Source organism: Cherax quadricarinatus, chromosome 76 (genome assembly GCF_038502225.1).
Source record: "Cherax quadricarinatus isolate ZL_2023a chromosome 76, ASM3850222v1, whole genome shotgun sequence".
NCBI lineage: Eukaryota > Metazoa > Arthropoda > Malacostraca > Decapoda > Parastacidae > Cherax > Cherax quadricarinatus.
In genome coordinates, this window is record NC_091367.1 from 20,092,557 (window position 1) to 20,113,714 (window position 21,158).

Here is a 21,158-nt window from a genome sequence, read left to right on the forward strand (position 1 = left end):
GACAGTACAGAGCAGCACAGTGACAGTACAGTGTAACACAGTAACAGTACAGTGCAGCACAGTAACAGTACAGTGCAGTACAGTAACAGTACAGTGCAGCACAGTAACAGTACAGTGCAGCACAGTAACAGTACAGTGCAGTACAGTAACAGTACAGTGCAGCACAGTAACAGTACAGTGCAGTACAGTAACAGTACAGTGCAGCACAGTAACAGTACAGTGAAGCACAGTAACAGTACAGTGCAGCACAGTAACAGTACAGTGCAACACAGTGACAGTACAGTGTAGCACAGTAACAGTACAGTGCAACACAGTGACAGTACAGTGTAACACAGTAACAGTACAGTGCAACACAGTGACAGTACAGTGTAGCACAGTAACAGTACAGTGCAACACAGTGACAGTACAGTGCAGCACAGTAACAGTGCAGCACAGTAACAGTACAGTGCAGCAGAGTAACAGTACAGTGCAGCACAGTAACAGTACAGTGCAGCACAGTAACAGTACAGTGCAGCACAGTAACAGTACAGTGCAGCACAGTGACAGTACAGTGCAGCACAGTGACAGTACAGAGCAGCACAGTGACAGTACAGTGCAGCACAGTAACAGTACAGTGCAACACAGTGACAGTACAGTGCAGCACAGTAACAATACAGTGCAACAGTGACAGTACAGTGCAACACAGTGACAGTACAGTGCAACGCAGTAAGAGTACAGTGCAGCACAGAAACAGTACAGTGTAGCACAGAAACAGTACAATGTAGCACAGTAACAGTACAGTGCAACACAGTAACAGTACAGTGTAGCACAGAAACAGTACAGTGTAGCACAGTAAAAGTACAGTCCAGCACAGTGACAGTACAGTGCAACACAGTGACCGTACAGTGCAGCACAGTAACAGTGCAGTGCAGTAACAGCACAGTGCAGTATAGTAACAATACAGTTCAGTACAGACAGTACAGTGCAGTGACACTACGGTGCAGAACACTGGTAGTACATTACAGCAGTGATACACAGTGTAATAATGGCAGTATAATGCAATATACTAACAGCACAGTGTAATAGTGACAGTACAGTGCAAGTCAGTGAAGTACAGTACAGTGGCAGTACAGTGCAGTACAGTGAGAGTACAGTGGCAGTACAGTGCAGTACAGTGAGAGTACAGTGGCAGTACAGTGAGAGTACAGTGGCAGTACAGTGCAGTACAGTGAGAGTAAAGTGGCAGTACAGTGCAGTACAGTGAGAGTACAGTGGCAGTACAGTGAGAGTACAGTGGCAGTACAGTGCAGTACAGTGAGAGTACAGTGCAGTACAGTGAGAGTACAGTGGCAGTACAGTGAGAGTACAGTGGCAGTACAGTGCAGTACAGTGAGAGTACAGTGCAGTACAGTGAGAGTACAGTGGCAGTACAGTGAGAGTACAGTGGCAGTACAGTGCAGTACAGTGAGAGTACAGTGGCAGTACAGTGAGAGTACAGTGGCAGTACAGTGCAGTACAGTGAGAGTACAGTGCAGTACAGTGAGAGTACAGTGGCAGTACAGTGCAGTACAGTGAGAGTACAGTGGCAGTACAGTGCAGTACAGTGAGAGTACAGTGCAGTACAGTGACAATATAGTTCAGTACAGTAACAGGATAGTAATTGTAACAGTTTAGTACAGTAAGCACTGCACAATACAACTGTAATATTGCAGTGAACAACAGAAACATTACAGTCTGATGGAGCTACGCAACATTCCAATACAGTGACAACAGAGCAATATGTTGGTGCAGTGTTGTGACAGTGAAATAGTCTACCATATTTATAGATGGATTTAAGTATAATGATATAAATATACTGAGTACTGTTGGTCACACAAACGTTTAATTTGTCCTTATTAATCATCACAATAGATCTTTATTAACTTGAATTTTGTTATATACCCCACCAGTTGTGGAAAAAAATATTTGAAGGCTGCTATGTGCGTGTGTATTATATATATATATATATATATATATATATATATATATATATATATATATATATATATATATATATATATATATAATGCAACACGCATGGCTTACGGAGGAAGAATTCTATTCCACTTCCCCATGGAGATAAGAGGAAATAAACAAGAACAAGAACTAGTAAGAAAATAGATGAAAACCCAGACGGGTGTGTATATATATGCTTGTACGTGTATGTGTAGTGTGACCTAAGTGTAAGTAGAAGTAGCAAGACGTACCTGAAATCTTGCATGTTTATGAGACAGAAAAAAGACATCAGCAATACTACCATCATGTAAAACAATTACTATAAGGTAGTACCTCCCTGGGTGGTTGCTGTCTACCAAAATATTACCTAGGATATATATATATATATATATATATATATATATATATATATATGCGCGCGCGCTAGGAATTCGCGAAATATTTACAAACACTGATCTCTGGTACGCAAGGTACGCAGTACTGTACCATCCGCACCACACTGTAAGCTCCTGCCTGAAAGCTGGCTGCCTTGGATCAAAACGTCTGGCGTGAGATGGGCATCAAGGTATTGGAAAAGTGTGGTGAGGATGGTAAAGCACTGCATACCTTGTTCCAAGGTTTGTAGGTTCGAGTCTCCTTCGGCCGAAGATCAGTATTTGTGAATATTTCGCCTGTTCTGGCGTGTGTAATATATATATATATATATATATATATATATATATATATATATATATATATATATATATATATCTATATATATATATATATGTGGTGCCGAATATGTAAAACTGGTCAATTAGCAAGAACTCATTTAAAATTAAGTCCTTTCTGAAATTTTGTTTTATACGTTTAAAGATATATATTTTTCATTAATGTTAATGTAAAAAATTTTAATTTTGCACCATAAAAATCTTAGAAAACTTACCTAACCTTGTTATAACAAGAGCAATTTATTTTAGCCTAACCCAACTAAATATATTTTAGATTTGTTTACAGTAATTTAATACTAAACAAACACAATGAAATATATATTTTTCGTTAGGTTCAGAATGATTTTGGCGAAATTATTGCATACACAAATTTTTACTTGTCCTATATGACAAGATGAACGTTGCTATTTAAGCCAAGATCGCAAGTTCTGCCTATTCGGCACGATATATATATATATATATATATAGTAGGTTGGTAGACAGCAACCACCCAGGGAAGTACTACCGTCCTGCCAGATGACTGTGAAACAAAAACCTGTAACTGTTTTGCATGATGGTAGGATTGCTGGTTTCTTTTTCTGTCTCATAAACACGCTAAGATAACAGGGATATCTTGCTACTCCTACTTACACTTTGGTCACACTTCACAGACACGCACATGCATATATATATATACATACATCTAGGTTTTTCTCCTTTTTCTAAATAGCTCTTGTTCTTTTTTATTTCTTCTATTGTCCATGGGGAAGTGGAAAAGAATCTTTCCTCCGTAAGCCATGCGTGTCGTATGAGGCGACTAAAATGCCGGGAGCAATGGGCTAGTAACCCCTTCTCCTGTATACAATTACTAAAAAAAGAGAAGAAGAAAAACTTTATAAAACTGGGTTGCTTAAATGTGCGTGGATGTAGTGCGGATGACAAGAAACAGATGATTGCTGATGTTATGAATGAAAAGAAGTTGGATGTCCTGGCCCTAAGCGAAACAAAGCTGAAGGGGGTAGGAGAGTTTCAGTGGGGGGAAATAAATGGGATTAAATCTGGAGTATCTGAGAGAGTTAGAGCAAAGGAAGGGGTAGCAGTAATGTTAAATGATCAGTTATGGAAGGAGAAAAGAGAATATGAATGTGTAAATTCAAGAATTATGTGGATTAAAGTCAAGGTTGGATGCGAGAAGTGGGTCATAATAAGCGTGTATGCACCTGGAGAAGAGAGGAATGCAGAGGAGAGAGAGAGATTTTGGGAGATGTTAAGTGAATGTATAGGAGCCTTTGAACCAAGTGAGAGAGTAATTGTGGTAGGGGACTTGAATGCTAAAGTAGGAGAAACTTTTAGAGAGGGTGTGGTAGGTAAGTTTGGGGTGCCAGGTGTAAATGATAATGGGAGCCCTTTGATTGAACTTTGTATAGAAAGGGGTTTAGTTATAGGTAATACATATTTTAAGAAAAAGAGGATAAATAAGTATACACGATATGATGTAGGGCGAAATGACAGTAGTTTGTTGGATTATGTATTGGTAGATAAAAGACTGTTGAGTAGACTTCAGGATGTACATGTTTATAGAGGGGCCACAGATATATCAGATCACTTTCTAGTTGTAGCTACACTGAGAGTAAAAGGTAGATGGGATACAAGGAGAATAGAAGCATCAGGGAAGAGAGAGGTGAAGGTTTATAAACTAAAAGAGGAGGCAGTTAGGGTAAGATATAAACAGCTATTGGAGGATAGATGGGCTAATGAGAGCATAGGCAATGGGGTCGAAGAGGTATGGGGTAGGTTTAAAAATGTAGTGTTAGAGTGTTCAGCAGAAGTTTGTGGTTACAGGAAAGTGGGTGCAGGAGGGAAGAGGAGCGATTGGTGGAATGATGATGTAAAGAGAGTAGTAAGGGAGAAAAAGTTAGCATATGAGAAGTTTTTACAAAGTAGAAGTGATGCAAGGAGGGAAGAGTATATGGAGAAAAAGAGAGAAGTTAAGAGAGTGGTGAAGCAATGTAAAAAGAGAGCAAATGAGAGAGTGGGTGAGATGTTATCAACAAATTTTGTTGAAAATAAGAAAAAGTTTTGGAGTGAGATTAACAAGTTAAGAAAGCCTAGAGAACAAATGGATTTGTCAGTTAAAAATAGGAGAGGAGAGTTATTAAATGGAGAGTTAGAGGTATTGGGAAGATGGAAGGAATATTTTGAGGAATTGTTAAATGTTGATGAAGATAGGGAAGCTGTGATTTCGTGTATAGGGCAAGGAGGAATAACATCTTGTAGGAGTGAGGAAGAGCCAGTTGTGAGTGTGGGGGAAGTTCGTGAGGCAGTAGGCAAAATGAAAGGGGGTAAGGCAGCCGGGATTGATGGGATAAAGATAGAAATGTTAAAAGCAGGTGGGGATATAGTTTTGGAGTGGTTGGTGCAATTATTTAATAAATGTATGGAAGAGGGTAAGGTACCTAGGGATTGGCAGAGAGCATGCATAGTTCCTTTGTATAAAGGCAAAGGGGATAAAAGAGAGTGCAAAAATTATAGGGGGATAAGTCTGTTGAGTGTACCTGGTAAAGTGTATGGTAGAGTTATAATTGAAAGAATTAAGAGTAAGACGGAGAATAGGATAGCAGATGAACAAGGAGGCTTTAGGAAAGGTAGGGGGTGTGTGGACCAGGTGTTTACAGTGAAACATATAAGTGAACAGTATTTAGATAAGGCTAAAGAGGTCTTTGTGGCATTTATGGATTTGGAAAAGGCATATGACAGGGTGGATAGGGGGGCAATGTGGCAGATGTTGCAAGTGTATGGTGTAGGAGGTAGGTTACTGAAAGCAGTGAAGAGTTTTTACGAGGATAGTGAGGCTCAAGTTAGAGTATGTAGGAAAGAAGGAAATTTTTTCCCAGTAAAGGTAGGCCTTAGACAAGGATGTGTGATGTCACCGTGGTTGTTTAATATATTTATAGATGGGGTTGTAAGAGAAGTAAATGCGAGGGTCTTGGCAAGAGGCGTGGAGTTAAAAGACAAAGAATCACACACAAAGTGGGAGTTGTCACAGCTGCTCTTTGCTGATGACACTGTGCTCTTGGGAGATTCTGAAGAGAAGTTGCAGAGATTGGTGGATGAATTTGGTAGGGTGTGCAAAAGAAGAAAATTAAAGGTGAATACAGGAAAGAGTAAGGTTATGAGGATAACAAAAAGATTAGGTGATGAAAGATTGAATATCAGATTGGAGGGAGAGAGTATGGAGGAGGTGAATGTATTCAGATATTTGGGAGTGGACGTGTCAGCGGATGGGTCTATGAAAGATGAGGTGAATCATAGAATTGATGAGGGAAAAAGAGTGAGTGGTGCACTTAGGAGTCTGTGGAGACAAAGAACTTTGTCCTTGGAGGCAAAGAGGGGAATGTATGAGAGTATAGTTTTACCAACGCTCTTATATGGGTGTGAAGCGTGGGTGATGAATGTTGCAGCGAGGAGAAGGCTGGAGGCAGTGGAGATGTCATGTCTGAGGGCAATGTGTGGTGTGAATATAATGCAGAGAATTAGTAGTTTGGAAGTTAGGAGGAGGTGCGGGATTACCAAAACTGTTGTCCAGAGGGCTGAGGAAGGGTTGTTGAGGTGGTTCGGACATGTAGAGAGAATGGAGCGAAACAGAATGACTTCAAGAGTGTATCAGTCTGTAGTGGAAGGAAGGCGGGGTAGGGGTCGGCCTAGGAAGGGTTGGAGGGAGGGGGTAAAGGAGGTTTAGTGTGCGAGGGGCTTGGACTTCCAGCAGGCATGCGTGAGCGTGTTTGATAGGAGTGAATGGAGACAAATGGTTTTTAATACTTGACGTGCTGTTGGAGTGTGAGCAAAGTAACATTTATGAAGGGATTCAGGGAAACCGGCAGGCCGGACTTGAGTCCTGGAGATGGGAAGTACAGTGCCTGCACTCTGAAGGAGGGGTGTTAATGTTGCAGTTTAAAAACTGTAGTGTAAAGCACCCTTCTGGCAAGACAGTGATGGAGTGAATGATGGTGAAAGTTTTTCTTTTTCGGGCCACCCTGCCTTGGTGGGAATCGGCCGGTGTGATAATAAAAAAATAAAAAAAATATATATATAATATATATATATATATTTTTATTATCACACTGGCCGATTCCCACCAAGGCAGGGTGGCCCGAAAAAGAAAAACTTTCACCATCATTCACTCCATCACTGTCTTGCCAGAAGGGTGCTTTACACTACAGTTTTTAAACTGCAACATTAACACCCCTCCTTCAGAGTGCAGGCACTGTACTTCCCATCTCCAGGACTCAAGTCCGGCCTGCCGGTTTCCCTGAATCCCCTCATAAATGTTACCTTGCTCACACTCCAACAGCACGTCAAGTATTAAAAACCATTTGTCTCCATTCACTCCTATCAAACACGCTCACGCATGCCTGCTGGAAGTCGAAGCCCCTCGCACACAAAACCTCCTTTACCCCCTCCCTCCAACCCTTCCTAGGCCGACCCCTACCCCGCCTTCCTTCCACTACAGACTGATACACTCTTGAAGTCATTCTGTTTCGCTCCATTCTCTCTACATGTCCGAACCACCTCAACAACCCCTCCTCAGCCCTCTGGACAACAGTTTTGGTAATCCCGCACCTCCTCCTAACTTCCAAACTACGAATTCTCTGCATTATATTCACACCACACATTGCCCTCAGACACGACATCTCCACTGCCTCCAGCCTTCTCCTCGCTGCAACATTCATCACCCACGCTTCACACCCATATAAGAGCGTTGGTAAAACTATACTCTCATACATTCCCCTCTTTGCCTCCAAGGACAAAGTTCTTTGTCTCCACAGACTCCTAAGTGCACCACTCACTCTTTTTCCCTCATCAATTCTATGATTCACCTCATCTTTCATAGACCCATCCGCTGACACGTCCACTCCCAAATATCTGAATACGTTCACCTCCTCCATACTCTCTCCCTCCAATCTGATATTCAATCTTTCATCACCTAATCTTTTTGTTATCCTCATAACCTTACTCTTTCCTGTATTCACCTTTAATTTTCTTCTTTTGCACACCCTACCAAATTCATCCACCAATCTCTGCAACTTCTCTTCAGAAACTCCCAAGAGCACAGTGTCATCAGCAAAGAGCAGCTGTGACAACTCCCACTTTGTGTGTGATTCTTTATCTTTTAACTGCACGCCTCTTGCCAAGACCCTCGCATTTACTTCTCTTACAACCCCATCTATAAATATATTAAACAACCACGGTGACATCACACATCCTTGTCTAAGGCCTACTTTTACTGGGAAAAAATTTCCCTCTTTCCTACATACTCTAACTTGAGCCTCACTATCCTCGTAAAAACTCTTCACTGCTTTCAGTAACCTACCTCCTACACCATACACTTGCAACATCTGCCACATTGCCCCCCTATCCACCCTGTCATACGCCTTTTCCAAATCCATAAATGCCACAAAGACCTCTTTAGCCTTATCTAAATACTGTTCACTTATATGTTTCACTGTAAACACCTGGTCCACACACCCCCTACCTTTCCTAAAGCCTCCTTGTTCATCTGCTATCCTATTCTCCGTCTTACTCTTAATTCTTTCAATTATAACTCTACCATACACTTTACCAGGTACACTCAACAGACTTATCCCCCTATAATTTTTGCACTCTCTTTTGTCCCCTTTGCCTTTATACAAAGGAACTATGCATGCTCTCTGCCAATCCCTAGGTACCTTACCCTCTTCCATACATTTATTAAATAATTGCACCAACCACTCCAAAACTATATCCCCACCTGCTTTTAACATTTCTATCTTTATCCCATCAATCCCGGCTGCCTTACCCCCTTTCATTTTACCTACTGCCTCACGAACTTCCCCCACACTCACAACTGGCTCTTCCTCACTCCTACAAGATGTTATTCCTCCTTGCCCTATACACGAAATCACAGCTTCCCTATCTTCATCAACATTTAACAATTCCTCAAAATATTCCCTCCATCTTCCCAATACCTCTAACTCTCCATTTAATAACTCTCCTCTCCTATTTTTAACTGACAAATCCATTTGTTCTCTAGGCTTTCTTAACTTGTTAATCTCACTCCAAAACTTTTTCTTATTTTCAACAAAATTTGTTGATAACATCTCACCCACTCTCTCATTTGCTCTCTTTTTACATTGCTTCACCACTCTCTTAACTTCTCTCTTTTTCTCCATATACTCTTCCCTCCTTGCATCACTTCTACTTTGTAAAAACTTCTCATATGCTAACTTTTTCTCCCTTACTACTCTCTTTACATCATCATTCCACCAATCGCTCCTCTTCCCTCCTGCACCCACTTTCCTGTAACCACAAACTTCTGCTGAACACACTAACACTACATTTTTAAACCTACCCCATACCTCTTCGACCCCATTGCCTATGCTCTCATTAGCCCATCTATCCTCCAATAGCTGTTTATATCTTACCCTAACTGCCTCCTCTTTTAGTTTATAAACCTTCACCTCTCTCTTCCCTGATGCTTCTATTCTCCTTGTATCCCATCTACCTTTTACTCTCAGTGTAGCTACAACTAGAAAGTGATCTGATATATCTGTGGCCCCTCTATAAACATGTACATCCTGAAGTCTACTCAACAGTCTTTTATCTACCAATACATAATCCAACAAACTACTGTCATTTCGCCCTACATCCTATCTTGTATACTTATTTATCCTCTTTTTCTTAAAATATGTATTACCTATAACTAAACCCCTTTCTATACAAAGTTCAATCAAAGGGCTCCCATTATCATTTACACCTGGCACCCCAAACTTACCTACCACACCCTCTCTAAAAGTTTCTCCTACTTTAGCATTCAAGTCCCCTACCACAATTACTCTCTCACTTGGTTCAAAGGCTCCTATACATTCACTTAACATCTCCCAAAATCTCTCTCTCTCCTCTGCATTCCTCTCTTCTCCAGGTGCATACACGCTTATTATGACCCACTTCTCGCATCCAACCTTTACTTTAATCCACATAATTCTTGAATTTACACATTCATATTCTCTTTTCTCCTTCCATAACTGATCATTTAACATTACTGCTACCCCTTCCTTTGCTCTAACTCTCTCAGATACTCCAGATTTAATCCCATTTATTTCCCCCCACTGAAACTCTCCTACCCCCTTCAGCTTTGTTTCGCTTAGGGCCAGGACATCCAACTTCTTTTCATTCATAACATCAGCAATCATCTGTTTCTTGTCATCCGCACTACATCCACGCACATTTAAGCAACCCAGTTTTATAAAATTTTTCTTCTTCTCTTTTTTAGTAATTGTATACAGGAGAAGGGGTTACTAGCCCATTGCTCCCGGCATTTTAGTCGCCTCATACGACACGCATGGCTTACGGAGGAAAGATTTTTTTCCACTTCCCCATGGACAATAGAAGAAATAAAAAAGAACAAGAGCTATTTAGAAAAAGGAGAAAAACCTAGATGTATGTATATATATATATGCATGTGCGTGTCTGTGAAGTGTGACCAAAGTGTAAGTAGGAGTAGCAAGATATCCCTGTTATCTTAGCGTGTTTATGAGACAGAAAAAGAAAACCAGCAATCCTACCATCATGCAAAACAGTTACAGGTTTTTGTTTCACAGTCATCTGGCAGGACGGTAGTACTTCCCTGGGTGGTTGCTGTCTACCAACCTACTACCTATATATATATATATATAATATATATATATATATATATATATATATATATATATCATTTTTTTTTTTTTTTTTTTTTTTTTTTTTTTTTTTTTTTATCACACTGGCCGATTCCCACCAAGGCAGGGTGGCCCGAAAAATAAAAACTTTCACCATCATTCACTCCATCACTGTCTTGCCAGAAGGGTGCTTTACACTACAGTTTTTAAACTGCAACATTAACACCCCTCCTTCAGAGTGCAGGCACTGTACTTCCGATCTCCAGGACTCAAGTCCGGCCTGCCGGTTTCCCTGAATCCCTTCATAAATGTTACTTTGCTCACACTCCAACAGCACGTCAAGTATTAAAAACCATTTGTCTCCATTCACTCCTATCAAACACGCTCACGCATGCCTGCTGGAAGTCCAAGCCCCTCGAACACAAAACCTCCTTTACCCCCTCCCTCCAACCTTTCCTAGGCCGACCCCTACCCCGCCTTCCTTCCACTACAGACTGATACACTCTTGAAGTTATTCTGTTTCGCTCCATTCTCTCCACATGTCCGAACCACCTCAACAACCCTTCCTCAGCCCTCTGGACAACAGTTTTGGTAATCCTGCATCTCCTCCTAACTTCCAAACTACGAATTCTCTGCATTATATTCACACCACACATTGCCCTCAGACATGACATCTCCACTGCCTCCAGCCTTGTCCTCGCTGCAACATTCATCACCCATGCTTCACACCCATATAAGAGCGTTGGTAAAACTATACTCTCATACATTCCCCTCTTTGCCTCCAAGGACAAATTTCTATGTCTCTACAGACTCCTAAGTGCACCACTCACCCTTTTCCCCTCATCAATTCTGTGATTCACCTCATCTTTCATAGACCCATCCGCTGACACGTCCACTCCCAAATATCTGAATACATTCACCTCCTCCATACTCTCTTCCTCCAATCTGATATCCAATCTTTCATCACCTAATCTTTTTGTTATCCTCATAACCTTACTCTTTCCTGTATTCACTTTCAATTTTCTTCTTTTGCACACCCTACCAAATTCATCCACCAATCTATGCAACTTCTCTTCAGAATATCCCAAGAGCACAGTGTCATCAGCAAAGAGCAACTGTGACAACTCCCACTTTATGTGTGATTCTTCATCTTTTAACTCCACGCCTCTTGCCAAGACCCTCGCATTTACTTCTCTTACAACCCCATCTATAAATATATTAAATAGCCACGGTGACATCACACATCCTTGTCTAAGGCCTACTTTTACTGGGAAATAATTTCCCTCATTCCTACATACTCTAACTTGAGCCTCACTATCCTCGTAAAAACTCTTCACTGCTTTCAGTAACCTACCTCCTACACCATACACCTGCAACATCTGCCACCCTGTCATACGCCTTTTCCAAATCCATAAATGCCACAAAGACCTCTTTAGCCTTATCTAAATACTGTTCACTTATATGTTTCACTGTAAACACCTGGTCCACACACCCCCTACCTTTCCTAAAGCCTCCTTGTTCATCTGCTATCCTATTCTCCGTCTTACTCTTAATTCTTTCAATAATAACTCTACCATACACTTTGCCAGGTATACTCAACAGACTTATCCCCCTATAATTTTTGCACTCTTTTATCCCCTTTGCCTTTATACAAAGGAACTATGCATGCTCTCTGCCAATCCCTAGGTACCTTACCCTCTTCCATACATTAAATAATTGCACCAACCACTCCAAAACTATATCCCCACCTGCTTTTAACATTTCTATCTTTATCCCATCAATCCCGGCTGCCTTACCCCCTTTCATTTTACCTACTGCCTCACGAACTTCCCCCACACTCACAACTGGCTCTTCCTCACTCCTACAAGATGTTATTCCTCCTTGCCCTATACACGAAATCTCAGCTTCCCTATCTTCATCAACATTTAACAATTCCTCAAAATATTCCCTCCATCTTCCCAATACCTCTAACTCTCCATTTAATAACTCTCCTCTCCTATTTTTAACTGACAAATCCATTTGTTCTCTAGGCTTTCTTAACTTGTTAATCTCACTCCGAAACTTTTTCTTATTTTCAACAAAATTTGTTGATAACATCTCACCCACTCTCTTATTTGCTCTTTTTACATTGCTTCACCACTCTTAACCTCTCTCTTTTTCTCCATATACTCTTCCCTCCTTGCATCACTTCTACTTTGTAAAAACTTCTCATATGCTAACTTTTTCTCCCTTACTACTCTCTTTACATCATCATTCCACCAATCGCTCCTCTTCCCTCCCGCACCCACTTTCCTGTAACCACAAACTTCTGCTGAACACTCTAACACTACATTTTTAAACCTACCCCATACCTCTTCGACCCCATTGCCTATGCTCTCATTAGCCCATCTATCCTGCAATAGCTGTTTATATCTTACCCTAACTGCCTCCTCTTTTAGTTTATAAACCTTCACCTCTCTCTTCCCTGATGCTTCTATTCTCCTTGTATCCCATCTACCTTTTACTCTCAGTGTAGCTACAACTAGAAAGTGATCTGATTGTCAGTGGAACGCCTTCCAACTGAACAGAAGAAACTAATGGAAAAATAAATAAATAAAGAAATGATTTAGGAAAAACAAGAAAAATGATTTTTGAGAATTTTACTTAAAATTTAAATATATAAAATAAAATGGCCTTCAGTTCATGAAGTTGGGTAGGAGTAGGTATGGCCCTGGATAGTTCCTCTGATGTTATTTATGTAGGTTATCCTGGGCAGATGGTAATCCGATGTTCTGGAATCTCCTACCACTTGGATGGAGCACAAGTAGAATAGGTAAGGGCCGGTAGTTGTAGAATAATGTTAATAAGTATTATTAACACGTCTTGCCCCTTTATCTGGCGTCTATCCTGGAAGACCACGCCAGGAACAGAGCTGACAAATAAGAGAAAATAAAACTGGTTACCCATAGTCATGATAATATAACATTTAAGAAAGAAAAAGAATGATAAATGCCAAAATCATTACTGGTAACCAGCAAACACTAGAAAAGAACAAACAGTAATACTCCTGGTAGATCACCCCACCTGATTAGGAGAAGAGTGGAGGTGAAGTGACTCTCCAAACTTCAATCCACACCAGGTAAGGTAAATATTACCAGGAGTAGAAACTTTAACAAATCGGACACCAGGAACTAGTTTTGCCCCAGCCCGCCAGAGAGGGGGGGGGGTGTGTGCGCGCGCAACGTAACTCGCTAATGGTTCCTGGTTGCCCGAACAACCTTAACCCCACTTACACCTACTTTTCCCTCACAATACCCCCTTCCAAAACTTATGGACGGAGTCAATAAGTCAACGAACAGAGGGAAAAGCACTAAATACAACCTCGGCTCAGCTAATCTGAAAAGTGGTTTTCAGAGCCAGAAATATAAACGACTTTAAACTTATAGGGCTGAATAGCCAGAGCCCATCTCAAGAGTCTACTATTTGACCCTTTAAAGTTTTCCAAGTACATCAGTGGCTTGTGATCTGTTTCAAGCACAAAGGGTTTACCGTATAGGTAGTATTTAAATCTACTTATACCCCATACTAAAGCATAACATTCTTTCTCCACAGTGGAATATCTTTCTTCTCTGGGCAGAAGCTTCTTACTGGCGAAAGATACTGGGAAAGGTGTCTCCTCATAATATTGAAGTAGTACAGCCCCGAGTCCAGAATGGGAGGCATCTGTTCGGAGACAAAATATTTTATTAATATCTGGTAATTTTAGGACAGGGGGGTTTGAAAATATACTCTTAATTTCTTCGAAGCTTTGGTTGGCTTCCTCAGAACAACTAAGAGGTTCCTTGACACCCTTTTTCAAATAGTCTGTAAGAACTGAAGTTAAGCTACTTAGATTTGGTACGAAATTTCTATAGAAGTTTACAGATCCAAGGAAACTTCTTAATAACTTTTTGGTAGCAGGGAACGTAATTTCTAAAACAGCTTTGGTCTTATTAGGAAGTGGTGAAAAGTTGTTATCAGAGATAATGAACCCAAGGTATTGTACCTTATGATAGCCAAGAAAGCACTTTTGTGGTTTAACTGTAAGGCCATGAGTTCTTAGCCTTTTCAAAACAAGCGATAGTGTATTTAGATGGTCTTCCCAGACATTTGTCATGATATAAATATTATCAAAATACACTGATACATTCTTCAGATCAGAAAGAACTATTCTCATAAGCCTAATATACGTGGCACACGCGGTAACCAAGCCGAAAGGCATTGTGCGATATTGCATTAGACCTCTATGAGTAGGGAAAGCAGTGTATGGTTTAGAGTCTGGGTGTAATGGCACTTGATGGTATGCTTGTGAGATGTCTAATTCCGAGAAGAATTTGCAGTCATGGAATTTATACAAGTCATGATCAATTACTGGCATGGGTTCTGCATCCCATTTAGTTATAGTATTCAAATAACGAAAATCTTGTGCCAGTCGGTAAGAATTATCGGGTTTCTTAACCATAACAACTGGTGAACAGAAAGCTGATTTTGAAGGTTCTATGATGTTTAAGTTAAATAGTTTGTCAACCTCATTATCAAAAGTTTTCCGTAAGTGAACGGGAACAGGGTAGATTTTCCGCTTTACTGGTTCATGATCCGACAATTCAATCTTGTGTACAATAGTGGTGGTAAGTCCTGGTACCTCTGTGAATACGTCAGAAAATGAATTTACTAAGGCACTTACTTGAGACTGTTTATTTGACAAGTCGTTGTTAATGTTGACATTTGACTTCTTTGGTGAGGGATCATGCGTTAAGATGTCCAGTAGCTCCTTCGATTCTGTAAAAGACTCGTCATCTATAATACAAACTCTACATTCGTACGAATCACCACTTGTATCCAAGCCGAAAGAAGAAGTATCTTCGTCAAAGGAATTTACGCAAAGATTAACTTCTCTTCGATGGTACCGTTTCAAAATATTGACGTGATACATTCTTTCTCTACCCTTGACATCCAAGATATAATCTACCTTATTGCAGACCTTCACTACTTTATACGGTCCGCGCCATGTAATTAGCAATTTGTTGGATTTGTCAGGTAGGAGAACTAAAACTTCATCACCAACATTAAACGTACGCTTGGAGCTTTTATGGTCAAAATAGGTCTTGTATGTTTCCATAGACATCTCTAGGTTTTTACTGACCAAATCGGCGGTTTCTTCCAACCTTTACCTTAGATCTAAAAGAAACTGATAGCTGTTCTGAACCTCAGGTTTGATATCTTTGGACCAAAGTTCATTCAAAATAGATAGTGGACCACGAGCTTGTCTCCCATAAAGCAATTCAAAAGGGGAATAACCAAGGGAATCACTTGGAATCTCGCGCATTGCGAAAAGAGCACAAGGTAAAAATCTATGCCAATCCGTTGGTTTAAGAATACATAGTTTTTTTAGTATTGACTTTAGGATGGCATGTCGCTCCACTCTTCCGTTACACATCGGATGGTAAGGTGTAGTGAAAAGAGGTTTAACACCCACAAGTTGATAAACGTGTTCCATTAATTCTGAAGTGAATTGAGCCCCTTTATCCGACAGAATTTCACGAGGTATACCTACACGTGAAAAAATAGAAAATAAGGCTTCTGCAACTTCTATGGACGTAATGGATTTTAAGGGTACCGCCTCTGGGAAGCTGGACGCGTAGTCAATCATAGTTAAAATATATTTATGACCTCCTGATGAGCGAGGTGTGATAGGACCAACTATATCTACTGCAACCCTTGCAAAAGGGACTGAGAAAATTGGCATCTTTACCATAGGAACTCTCCTAGTTCTACCCTTCTGCGTGGAAAGTTGACATACGTGACATGATCTGCAGTACTTATAGATGTCAGAGGACATGCTAGGCCAGAAATATAGGTCCTTGATTTTATTATAGGTCTTCCTATGTGAAAAATGGCCAGAGACTGGCAAGTCATGAGAAATCTTTAAAATAGTTTCACGGCAATCCTGCGGAATGACTAACAGGCTTCGACCAACGTCATTGGGCTTGTCCGCAGACACTATAGTCTTGTACAAAAGATCGTGTTTGAACTCAAACTTGTAAGAAAATTTCTTTCTCTGGGTCACCTTGCCATTTAAAGCTAACTTCCGAGATTCCTCTAAGGAAGGACAAGTCTTTTGAAGACCCTCCAAATCTATATGAGACAGCTCGATTGGCTTTCCTTTGGAAAGAACTAATGGGTGGATAGGTTTTACCTTAGACTGAGCTCTGGTAACGACGTTAATCGAGTCTAGTTGTTGTACAGATTGTGCCACACGTAGTTTTCCACTGGTGTCTGCGTTGTCCAGGTCAAGTGACTGACTTACTAAAGGTGTTACCGGAGTTTTGTATCCATCAGCTCTCTGATTTAGGTTACCCAACTGAATCTCATCTGGAACTATCTGTGAAGAAACAGATATTAGGTTCCAACCCTTCCTTGGAAACTCCAAATTCCAAACAGTCCTTCTCAGATGGGAAAGTAGCCCCTTGTATGTTCCCAACCAAAACAGAACATGAGGTTATCGGGGCAACTACGGCATCTACCCATCCTGAGAACCATTTGCACCTAACAAAACATCTGACTGTTGGAAAAGAATCGCTTCTTCCTAAATAGTCAGTTAACTTAGTGGACTTATAACGTGAAGAATCTGGGTTAGGGAAGAGCTTACTCGAGATAACAATACAGGAACATCCAGTGTCTCTAAGAATGGTTGACACATTCATACCATTGACTGTACCTTCACTAAAAGGTGCGTTTATGTTTGATTCAGTGAAACATTTACCGACATTTTCACCTTTTTTTCTAGGACAGTCGGGCCGTCTATGACCCCACTCATTACAGTTGAAACACTTTACTGTGAAGGCCGTGGAATTCTTAGGTACGGAGGGTTTGGATCCCTCAGATTGCTTAGGCACAACAGTCTTATATCTGCTACGCTCTTTATGGGAGTTATTATGAGCACACTCACATATATCAGCAGCTTGTGCCATTTCTGCAGCCGTATGAACGTTTCGTTCTTTAATGAATATTCGTAAGTCAGAGTTTACAGAAGAAAGGAATTGATCTCTTACCATCAGGTCTCGTAAAGATTCGAAATCGTGGTCAACCTCAGCACTATCAATCCACGAATCAAATAATCTGAAAAGTGTTGTTAAGAATTGCATGTAATTTTGATGAGGAGTTATTTTAATGTGTCTAAACTCCGACCTGTAATGATGAGTAGTTTTTTTGAAAGCCTGGAGTATAGCTTTCTTCAGCAGGCTATAACTAGAAATAACATCAGAGGGTAGAGTGGAATAGACGTTTAATGCTGAACCTGACAGTAGTAAGCCAAGCCGAGTAGCCCAAGAATCTACTGGCCAGTCAGAGAGTAGCAGTACTCTCGAATCTAGTAATATATGCCGCTATGTCATCTTGTTCTGAGAAAGGTGGTATTTGAGGCATCCTAATATTAGGTTCTTGGGAAGGGTATTCCAGTACCCCTTCACCTATTTTCTGCTTGGATAGTTCTACCTTCTTGGCTTCTAATTCCAACCTTGATTGTTCTAACTCAATTTCCTTCATTTTGAAGGCTACCTCTCTTGCCTGAACTCTGTCTTCTCTAGCTATCCTTTCCTGTTCGATTTTATCCTCCCGAGCTAGTCTTTCCTGTTCCTTTTTCTCTTCTCTAGCTAGTCTTTCCTGTTCCTTTTTCTCTTCCCGAGCTAGTCTTTTCTCCTCTCGAGCTAGTCTTTCCTGTTCCTCTTTCTTTTCTCGAGCTAGTCTTTCCTGTTCCTTTTTCTCTTCAATAGCCATTTTAGCAGTAATGTAATTATCAAGGCTTTGTCCAGTAAATCCCATTTCCTTTCCAGCTTTCAACCAGAAATCTAAAGAATCCATCTTGTAAAAAATATTACGCACCCAACTTCAACTGACTTAATTAAAATTAACAGTAACGTCTGTTACAAAAGAGGGACACAGTCCGCACACTTTAAACTTCCCAAAGTAGAAAATGAAATAAATATTTCTCCCTGGAAGAATACACTTGTGGGCTCAATAGCCTTCACTAAGCAAAATACACACGGTTCACACAGGAGGGGTTATTATCAAAGTTCCCCAGGTCCAACAAATAGGTAAACTTCTAAACCGAACCTTAGAACCAAACAACGGTAAGTCAACCAGACTACCAGTAATGACTTGACACCTCAACTAACTCACTCTTTTCTATCTTAAATGTTATACTCACAACCAGTTGAACCATCAGGACGATGTTGCTTCAAGAGTCGGATCCTGGCAAGGTCGCCATTGTCAGTGGAACGCCTTCCAACTGAACAGAAGAAACTAATGGAAAAATAAATAAAGAAATGATTTAGGAAAAACAAGAAAAATGATTTGAGAATTTTACTTAAAATTTAAATATATAAAAAAAAATGGCCTTCAGTTCATGAAGTTGGGTAGGAGTAGGTATGGCCCTGGATAGTTCCTCTGATGTTATTTATGTAGGTTATCCTGGGCAGATGGTAATCCGATGTTCTGGAATCTCCTACCACTTGGATGGAGCACAAGTAGAATAGGTAAGGGCCGGTAGTTGTAGAATAATGTTAATAAGTATTATTAACACGTCTTGCCCCTTTATCTGGCGTCTATCCTGGAAGACCACGCCAGGAACAGAGCTGACAAATAAGAGAAAATAAAACTGGTTACCCATAGTCATGATAATATAACATTTAAGAAAGAAAAAGAATGATAAATGCCAAAATCATTACTGGTAACCAGCAAACACTAGAAAAGAACAAACAGTAATACTCCTGGTAGATCACCCCACCTGATTAGGAGAAGAGTGGAGGTGAAGTGACTCTCCAAACTTCAATCCACACCAGGTAAGGTAAATATTACCAGGAGTAGAAACTTTAACAAATCGGACACCAGGAACTAGTTTTGCCCCAGCCCGCCAGAGAGGGGGGGGTGTGTGCGCGCGCAACGTAACTCGCTAATGGTTCCTGGTTGCCCGAACAACCTTAACCCCACTTACACCTACTTTTCCCTCACACTGATATATCTGTGGCCCCTCTACAAACATGTACATCCTGAAGTCTACTCAACAGTCTTTTATCTACCAATACATAATCCAACAAACTACTGTCATTTCTCCCTACGTCATATCTTGTATACTTATTTATCCTCTTTTTCTTAAAATATGTATTACCTATAACTAAACCCCTTTCTATACAAAGTTCAATCAAAGGGCTCCCATTATCATTTACACCTGGCACCCAAACTTTCCTACCACACCCTCTCTAAAAGTTTCTCCTACTTTAGCATTCAGATCCCCTACCACAATTACTCTCTCACTTGGTTCAAAGGCTCCTATACATTCACTTAACATCTCCCAAAATCTCTCTCCTCTACATTCCTCTCTTCTCCAGGTGCACACACGCTTATTATGACCCACTTTTCACATCCAACCTTTACTTTAATCCATATAATTCTTGAATTTACACATTCATATTCTCTTTTCTCCTTCCATAACTGATCCTTCAACATTACTCCTACCCCTTCCTTTGCTCTAACTCTCTCAGATACTCCAGATTTAATCCCATTTATTTCCTCCCACCGAAACTCCCCTACCCCCTTCAGCTTTGTTTCGCTTAGGGCCAGGACATCCAACTTCTTTTCATTCATAACATCAGCAATCATCTGTTTCTTGTCATCCGCACTACATCCACGCACATTTAAGCATCCCAGTTTTATAAAGTTTTTCTTCTTCTCTTTTTAAGTAAGTGTCTACAGGAGAAGGGGTTACTAGCCCATTGCTCCCGGCATTTTAGTCGCCTCATACGACACGCATGGCTTACGGAGGAAAGATTCTTTTCCACTTCCCCATGGACAATAGAAGAAATAAAGAAGAACAAGAGCTATTTAGAAAAAGAAGAAAAACCTAGATGTAAGTATATATATATGCATGTGCGTGTCTGTGAAGTGTGACCAAAGTGTAAGTAGGAGTAGCAAGATATCCCTGTTATCTAGCGTGTTTATGAGACAGAAAAAGAAACCAGCAATCCTACCATCATGCAAAACAGTTACAGGTTTCTGTTTCACAGTCATCTGGCAGGACGGTAGTACTTCCCTGGGTGGTTGCTGTCTACCAACCTACTACCTATGATATATATATATATATATATATATATATATATATATATATATATATATATATATATATATATATATATATATATATATATATATATATATATATTATAAGAATGGTACCACTACTATCTTACATTTTATAACTCAGAATTAATGGTATGTATTAGCAGTATCTCCCCCTCACACCTCCCCCAAACACACGAACACACACATACACACACACACACACACACATACACACACACACACACACACACACACACACACACACACACACACACACACACACCTGTATTAGGCAAATACATACACACACACACACCTGTATTCGGCAAATACACACACACACACACACACACCCTATGCAGTCAGTCTACCCTCATCCTGCTCTTCCCCTCTCCCCACCTCCCCTTCCCGTCTAAACCCATCACACACACGCACCTCGGTTTCTAGGGGTCACTCTATCCTCATCCTTCTCCCCACTCCCCCTCCCCCTCCCCCTTAATCCCATCCCTCTCTCCCACACAAGCACACACACACTTGACACATACACATACTTCCCCTTCTCCTAACCACCTCACTCCCTCCCCCTAGCTACCTACCCCTCCCCCAATCCATCTATCCCCCTTCCCCAACCACCTCTCTCCCTCCAATAACCAGCCTCCCCCTCCCCTAT

At 40.7% G+C, this 21,158-nt stretch overlaps 1 protein-coding gene across 1 annotated transcript in view; it reads left to right on the top strand.

Moving 5' to 3' along the window:
• Positions 1-21,158, top strand: part of LOC128703733 (cytochrome P450 9e2) — a 90,617-nt gene that overhangs the window by 10,806 nt on the left and 58,653 nt on the right. The window lies entirely within an intron of this gene.